Source organism: Chenopodium album, chromosome 17, assembly GCF_948465745.1.
Source record: "Chenopodium album chromosome 17, dcCheAlbu1.1, whole genome shotgun sequence".
NCBI lineage: Eukaryota > Viridiplantae > Streptophyta > Magnoliopsida > Caryophyllales > Amaranthaceae > Chenopodium > Chenopodium album.
Genome location: NC_137850.1, coordinates 46,861,843 through 46,870,969, shown reverse-complemented (window position 1 = coordinate 46,870,969; position 9,127 = coordinate 46,861,843). Strand labels below are relative to the sequence as shown.

The window sequence follows — 9,127 nt, the reverse complement described above, 5'->3', positions numbered from 1 at the left end:
ATTGTAACAATGAGTGAGAACAAAATTGAGATAATTCAGTCTATTGATTCAGAAATTGATATTATTGAAATCCTAAATTCAAACCCTTTTGCCCTACCTTAATATTCAATTAATTAGTTTAGGAGTATTATATATCATATCAAAAAGTCTTTCGTCTCCTTTCAATAAAAAAAAATGTTAATTACATTTACATCAAAGCATTGTTACACTTATAATGGAAGTTGATTACTCATTGATTGCCAATCCCACTATACACAAAGACTCCACTACATGATCATTTTTATTATTACTATTACCATGCTTAATCCATAATTGAGCCCCGTCAAAAATAATTAACAATGATGCTTAGATTAGTTGGTCAGAATTGAAATCAAAAGAAATTGAGTCAAATTAACGATCTACTTCTAGTAGTAAGCTTAAAATGGGAGCTTAGCTGGCACACGTGCGAGGTAGCACGTGGTAGAAAGGGGTAAGAGGGAGCAATAGTAAGCTGTCCCCGGCAAGGTTGTCGGGTTGACCAGAGACAAACGTTGGCGGTATCTTTTGTTTGAGCATTCACTCGTGCCACGCACTCACCTCTCCCACGCGTGCACCCGCCGCTAAACGACAACCACCAATTTTCTCTCTCCTCTGGCATGTGCCAGATTCTTGTCATTCTATCCTCCAATCAACAATCAGTCTCTTCTTAACTTCTCTGTTGCTTTTGCTGCTTCATTCAGATCATATTGAATTGTTAGCTTCATTGTAACCTTATTTACAATAGTGAAGTGATCTACAATTTGCAACGTGCCAATGTGTTTTTCATGGATGTTTTTGTTTGAGTACATCAAATACACGAAGTACATTTGGTTTGTGAAAAGGACTAGAGAGTTGAAGACTACGAGGAGGTCAGGAGGACGAGGTTCTGGGTTGATCGAGTTTTAAAAGCAGATTATGTTATTAGGGTTTGTTTGAGATGTGTTTTCTTATTTTGTGACGAACAACATTTTTAAGAAAAATTAGACTCTAATTAATTTTCATTTTCATATTTTTCCTTGTTTAGGTTTGCATCTCATTTTCGAGAACAAATGTAGGGAATATCAAGTGTGTAATTTTATTATGAAGTATTTGTGAGGTTGATTTCAATAAACGTCGACTCAAACTTCTAGCAATGTATTATCTAGTGACACATGATTTGTACTATAGATGTTATAGCCAGTATGTGTGGATGAATATACTCGGTCAAAAAGTAATTTGACAAAGCCAACTTAGACAACTTTAATGTGTGCGTGTGAATCATGATATAAATTGTATTTAACTCTAGTATTTGTAAATAATAGCTAATACAATAGCTTGGACAAAAAGTCAATCCTTTATTAGGTTAATTTTAAGGACAATAACATAACGTTAATTACCTTCAACGACCTATCTCATTACTATATTCACCACATAGCTTAGTACCACACAACTGACCTTTGTGGTATTGGCCGGTTTGGCCCCTAATTAGGTCTAGTGCTCTAGTCTTTTTCAAATTTGCAATGTACTACCTAAAAATTCATCGAGTATCTATTGTAGCCAAATTTGTTGCACGAGTCTTTAGTAACGTAACTTGTAAATGTACTCCATAATCAAACTATAACTAATACGAAGTAATTTTTAATAACCACATTTTAATAAATTCACACAATTAATCTAGGCCTTATCTCCCCCTTTGAATCTTTACTTATTTTTGGTGAACGTAAGTGGTATTGTCCACGAAAACTCTTTATAAGTTAAAATTATCTTAGGGCCTGTTCACATTTATTGAACCGAGCTGAACTGAACTGAACTGAACTGATTGGAGCTGAACTAAACTGAACTGATTAAAGCTGAACTGGACTGAACTAAGCTGAAATGAATATTTTATGAGAGAGGGAAATTAGCAGCTGAACTGAACTGAACTGATTGGAGCTGAACTAAACTGAACTGAACTGAAATTAAGTAAATATGAACAGACCCTTAATCATAAAGAAAAACAAAGTAAAATTTTACAACCTTGATGTTTCACTTACAAACCTTAACTTAGATTAGGTATCTAATTATGGTCACTGGTCACAAATAATATTGTTTTTCCAATTGAAAAAAATAATTATTTTTCACCTTATAATTACTTGTCTAATTAGTAATAGTGTAAAGTTCAAATTGTAAACTATGACATTTAAATTTATGTGGAATAATATGGTCCTATGATATAAAAATAAATTACGCAAAAAATAATCTTCCTACGAGTTTCAATGCTTTACAGTAAGAAGTGGTTAGCATTTTGAAATTGTTTTTGCCAAAAGAAGCTATTGAATGTAGAAGGTATGTGATATTAATGCAATGGAAAATTCCCCTTTTCCATACCAAAAAAAAAAAAAAAAACATCTTCAAACCCTACAAAATTATCAACTCAACATTTAATATAACTACTAACCAATAACCACTTCACGTACATGGGAATTTTTTATATTTTAATTTATAAATATTTTAAACATAATTACAAGTATTAAAATAGAGTAGTTTCCCCCACTATATATGATTAAGAATTATGGAAAGCTGAGTGGGCCTAGCGAGCCTAATTGAAGCAACTCTATTGGGCCCCACTACGTCGATGAGATCTTCGTCACAGTTTCATTGGTGGGCCCCAAATGGTGGGGAGAATTAAATAAGAAAAAAGAAATGAAAATGATTTTTTAAAATTTTTTTTAAACAGAATTAAAGAGAATGAATTATGAATGAGTGGGGGAGGAAGAGTGAAGAGAATGAAAGGTAAGGGAGGACAACCTGGGCCTCTTCATAACCTTCACATTCCATGCTCTGTCTTTCTTTGACCCTTTGACTATTTTTTTTGTTAATTGCTTTCCTATTCCTCATTATAACTGTTTCATCCACCACCTTTTTTCCATTTTGTTTCTTTCATTTTCTATCAAATTGTTACAAACTCACAACTAGTTTTTACTACCATCACATTGTTGTTGTTTGTTGTGTTGGATTGCCACTTACTTGCTGTTCTTGGAGTTTGGGTCTGATTCTCGTGGGGTCGAGGTGATTTGGCTATATCCATATTAATCAACTTTACGATGAATTAGGTTTATACATGAGATAAATGTATGACTCAAATATAATTATGTCTGTTAAAAAAAAAAGTAGATAACATGTCGTAGAATGTATGAAGTAGTGTTATATTTTTCTTTTGACAACTAGTTTTATTACAAAAAATAGGTTTATGTTATATTTTGACCAAATAAATTACTTTGTATGGAGTAGAGACACATAGTATAGGTTGGTGAGTTTTTAAGGTTTTTTACTAGTGTAATTTGGAAATACAATTTGACAAGTCTAAAGGGCTATAGGCTAATCCCATAGATCCATACTGCTATACATGTAACATTGTTATATGTAATTATGTAATGGACACGACACAAAGTTTTTGATATGAAATGGATCTTCCGACTTCAATTCAGGAAAAAGAAAAAAGAAAAAAGAAAAACAGCACTATAACAGCAATAATTGGAAATAGTATTGCGTTATCTTCTTCCAAAATGATGGTGCAATAAAATTATTATTGGGAAACACACCTAAAAATACCAAGGCAATCTTTCTATCAACAGGCAACCACCAATCAATAAGTGCATATGAAGTTGGACTATGATCTTTTCTCACTTAAATTATTACACGAGCAGACGAGCTATCTACTCAATACGGAGTACTTTTCTTTTTTTAGCTACATCAACGGCTTTGCATTGAGCTTTTGCCCCTTTTTTTTTAATATACTAATAATCATTCAAAAAAAAAAAAAAAATACCAAAGATTTAATTATTAATCTTATTTCAATTTCATGATTTTGATTCATTATACGTACGGAGCATTAAACATTACTGTAACTTTGTAAGTAGGGTAGAAAATAGTAAGAGATTTCCCACATTCAAACACTCTCTTTTGGTAAAATTTAAGCCATATATCTTTAGAATGTATAGTAAGAGTCATACCAAGTAAACAACTAAAAGTATGATATTGTATGAGGAAGTAAGTGAAAAGTGAAGTCTTGGTATTCCATTATGTTATTGTGTACCTCTTATTAGTTATTATTAATACCGAAACACATATACCTAATTTTATTAAATGATCATACGTTCTACTATTTTATCATGTATACATGTATGATATATACTTCTATTACACATTATAATGATCAAAACAAAAAGTGATATTTACTAAGATTTTGGACCTTTTAAGTTAGAATTAATACTAATGCCTTTAAATTTATACTATTGACTTCTGTATATATATAATAAAATTACTATTGAAGAAATGCATTATTTTTATATAAATTTAGAAATTTGCATGGTTTCTTGTTCCTCAAACCCCAACTTAACTTAAAGGTGAGAAAAGCTCTATAATTAGTTGTTGCTTTTCCCTACTAAAAGAATACGCTTCTGCTCATTTCATGATACATAGTAGGGAAAAGTTATTTCAATAAATAAAGTATTAAAAAAGGGCACAGTATTATAACTTAAATATCAAGTTTATTATTATGACTAGCAATAATTTATGTCTTTGACTAAATTATGTCTACATGAATTACATCATCTCCATATCTTTATTATACCCCACCCCCTCAAAAAATGAACTAAAAGCTCTATTGACTATTTGACTAGGTAATTCAATTCATGTTAGACAAAGTTATCAACAAATTCAATTTAATTCTAATGTTCTTCATTCAATGCAATTGGAAAAAAACAAAATTAAATCAAGTGTCCTAAAAAAATTCAAACCTTTTTTTGCATCATTCACTCATTAATTTAGCTTGAAAGCATTTGAAGGTTTCCCCCCCCCCCCCCCCCTCTAGAAAATTAAACTCCTAGAGGTACAAAGATCTACAATTGAGAAAGCAAAAAACAATTTGTTGATCCTCATGAAATTTGTAGCTTGTTAACTTTAATAATTACAGGTGGCCAAATATCTATAGTATTAAATTGGATTTTTCACTACTTAATACTTTTTTCACCCAATTTTATTTGGTAGATAGTACTCCGTATTATTTAGAAGTACAACCACAAATTATAAAGGTAAATACTCCACATAAATTTTTCTCCTATAATAATAAAAATATATAAAAAGAAATATTATAACATAAAACTCATCCAACTAGATTGACCATCATTTAAGAGTTTGAATTAAGGAAATTTCAAATGGGATCAAGATGTGTTATTCTTCATTTAATCATAAAAGATTAATTACATCACATTAAATTTGCCAAAATAAAGTAAATTTTTAGCCTTAAGCAATTAAACCAAATTTCTAAACGCTAATCAATTCATTTTATACAAGTTTAAATGATTATGGGTCTGTCCTGATTTGCTGAACTAAGCTGAAATGAATTGTTTATGAAATAAGGAAATTAGGAATTAAACTGAACTGTGTTGGAAATAAAGAAAGGAAATTCAGTGGGTCAGATATGGGCGCTCGATCGGGCGGGCATCGCCCGGCCAGGCGCGAGAAGAGTCGTAAAATTTTAGAGTACCGCCGCCTGATCGGGCGCCCGACCGGGCGCGAGAAGGCGTCTGGAAAAAGGTAGTGTCCGCTCGATCAGGCGAGTTCCGCCCGATCGGGCGCGTGTTTGTCCATTGGACTCTAACGGTTCCCTTGGATTCCTCTTCTTGTTTGATTTCTTGTAACCCCCCATTAAAGAGGTTGATTATGGTGTTTTAATCACCATAATATTTCTGATTTCATTTCCTTGTTCATAGAAGATTCCTCTATGATCTTTCATCTTCTTCAATCATTCATTTCTATAAATTGGAGGATGTTTTTCTGATTTTTATACACTCAAGAAATAGTTGAACATAACCTTCAAACACAAACTTGCTTAGACACATACTCTATATTGGGCATAAGTTACTCGGCTCCAACCTTTCACCCAAAAGTGCCTTTTGTGTGAAAGTGGTGTGTTAACCTTAGGGAACGTGCCGACAAATACAATTGTGCATCCCGGTTGCGCCGGAATTTCGTTTTCAAGTAAGTGATTTGCATCACGACACATCGTACTCTTTCATTGTCATAAGATCATCTTTTCGATCTTCTTATTTTAATTTCAATATAGCCTTGAAAATAATTCTTATATTACAACAAACTGTTTATGAGAGAAAGAAATTAGGAACTCAACTGAACTGTTTATAAGAAAAAGAAATTAAAAACTGAGTTGAAGTGAAATTAAGTTGAAGAGAACATGTCCTATATAGTCTATCACCAATGCAACTACGAAAAATATGAATTAGACACCACCTAGCATGAGCAAGACATCTATCACCAATCAATCACCAATTCACTTATTATAGTATTTACTACTTTTTCCAAACATAAAACTATAAAACAAAATTCACCATAAGTTTAGTTCTTACCAATTTACCATGGTTACCGAGTTAGTAACATCACCATCCATCGGGAAAGTGATAGTAGGAGAAATGCACAAAAATCATCAACCCCAAAATTTCCTCCCCACACCAAAAATTGATGCCAATCAAATCAGTCAAACAAAACACCCAACGTTAAATCCAAAGATTAAATCTTTTCCTCACATTACAAAATCCACTACCAACGCCATTTTTTTCGTAGGCCCCATTTCTAGTCCTCTCCTTTGACCAAACCCATTATTTTTTTATTTTCATTCTAAAAATTAAAAAAAAACCAAATATTATGTTTTATTTATTAAAATTAAAAAAATAAATAAATCCCCAATCACATTCTCCAACACCACAACAATGGCATTGGCTATCCCTTGTTTACCACCCCAGTAAATGTCACACGTGTGGGGGTCCCCAACAGTCAGAATATAAACCCCTTTCCCTTGTTCCACTTCCTTTCATTTTACCAAACTCATTTTCCTCTTTTCATCTCCATTTTCATTCCCCCAATTCTCCAATGAGAGAGAAAAGAATTCCGCCCATGATTCCCCTTGAGCCGTTAGACGCCGCCGGAATCCAAATCCCTTACCATTTCCGATGCCCCATTTCTCTCGAACTAATGCAAGACCCTGTTACCGTCTGTACCGGTCAAACTTACGACCGCTCTAGCATCGAAGCCTGGGTTGCCACCGGTAATACCACGTGTCCGGTCACCCGGGTCCCACTTGCCGACTACTCTCTAATTCCCAATCACACCCTTCGTCGTCTTATCCAAGAATGGTGCGTTTCGAATCGGTCGTTTGGCGTCGAGCGAATTCCGACGCCTAAACAACCCGCTGACCCGTCGCTAATCCGCTCTTTGTTGAACCAAGCTTCTTCCGGGTCAAACCCGGTTCACAATCGGGTTTCCGCGTTGCGGCGGCTTAGAGGATTTGCTCGTGACTCCGAGAAGAATCGGTCGTTAATTGCTGCTCTTAATGCCAAAGATGTGCTCGTTTCGGTTCTTTTTAACTCGGACGAATCGTTGGATTCGTCCGAGTTAAAACACGAGTCGTTAGCTCTACTTGCTATCTTCCCTCCATCCGATATTGTGTGCACTTCAATTGCTTCCGACCCCGACCGAGTCGGGTACTTGGTTAGCTTGCTGTTTCACCCGTCGTCAATCGACGTCCGAGTCAACTCGGCCGCGTTGATTGAGTCGGTAATAGCCGGAACCAAGTCAACAGATCTCAGATCATTTATTTGCACCTCTGATGAAATTTATGTTGGGGTAATCTCGATTCTCACAAACCCAATTCCTTCCTCACGCGCGCTAAAAATCGGTGTCAAGACGCTCTTCGCGCTGTGTTTAAGTAAACAGCACCGCTATAAAGCGGTGTCTGCTGGCGCGGTAAACGCGCTGATCACGCGCCTCACAGAGCTCGACAAGTGCGACTGTGAGCGCGCGCTTGCCACCGTGGAGCTCCTATGTAGGATTCCACAGGGGTGTGCCGCGTTTGGGGCACACGCGCTTACGGTCCCACTATTGGTGAAGACTATTCTTAAGATATCCGATAGGGCGACAGAGTACGCTGCTGGCGCGTTGCTGGCACTCGCTTCCACGTCAGAGAGGTTGCAAAGGGAGGCGGTCAGCGCTGGAGTTTTGACTCAGCTTTTGTTGTTGGTACAAAGCGATTGTACTGAACGCGCTAAAAGAAAGGCTCAAATGTTATTGAAATTACTTCGTGATTCTTGGCCAGAGGATAGTATGGGAAATTACTCGGATGATTTTAATTGCAGCGACGTCGTTCCGTTTTGATAATGAGATTTTTTTTTTTTTTTTTTTTGATGGAGGATTTTAATTTATTGGATTATTATTTTTAATTAGGTGTATTTTTAAATTATTGGATTGATGGTGGATAGAAAAAAAAAAAAAAAGGGAGAGAATTAGGTAGATTTTAGATGAATGTAGGGGATGGTACAGATGTGGTTCTTAGTTTTTTTGTTTTGTGTATGTAATTTTATTTTTTCACGTCTTAGAAAAAAAATTGTATCTATATTGTATTTTTGCTTATTAAAAAGTGTCAAGGTAACCTAAATCAAAAGAATTTGAAAGAATTATCTACAAAGTATAGTGTTCTTACCGGGTTTGTGTGTATTTTTTTTTTTTTTACAAGTTTACGAATTATTTAAGTTTTAACAAGTGGATGTCCACAACTTTGGATAGAGCTATAAAGGAGGCAAATTGATCGTTAGGTTTGAGTCAATTCAGGTTGGGGCCCTTATTGGTGTTGATTGCTAAATTGCTTTGTTTGGAAAAATAGAGCAATTTCTTTCAATTTTGGTCAAATTCAGGTCACCAACTTTGGGTATATAGTTTGAATGCCCAAATATAACAGTGATGAATTGATGACAAGGAAAATTGGTGAATAGATGACCACGAGTACAAAAATTGTTAACATTCAATTAAAAATGGGGAAGATGTAATAGATTACCCATATTAGTGTGGGCCCAATATTTCAACATTTCCAAATACCCAAATTCTATATTTTTTTTGAGGAAAAGCCCAAATTTATTTTATATTGTCTATTGTACCATTTGGTTAAATATAATCAACATCATTGATCTAAACACACAATTGCTTGAATATCAGGTAATTGTAAAAAAATACATAGGACATCATTCTTAGTTTCTTACAGCTTTGTTTAGAAAATGGATTGAGTTGTAAGACTTGTAACAAGTAA

The 9,127-nt window shown here is 34.5% G+C and overlaps 1 pseudogene; it reads left to right on the top strand.

The window, feature by feature from the left end:
• The first annotated feature begins 6,881 nt into the window (after window positions 1–6,881).
• LOC145589944 (U-box domain-containing protein 26 pseudogene) lies at window positions 6,882–8,512 on the top strand (annotated as a pseudogene).
• The last annotated feature ends 615 nt before the right edge of the window (window positions 8,513–9,127 follow it).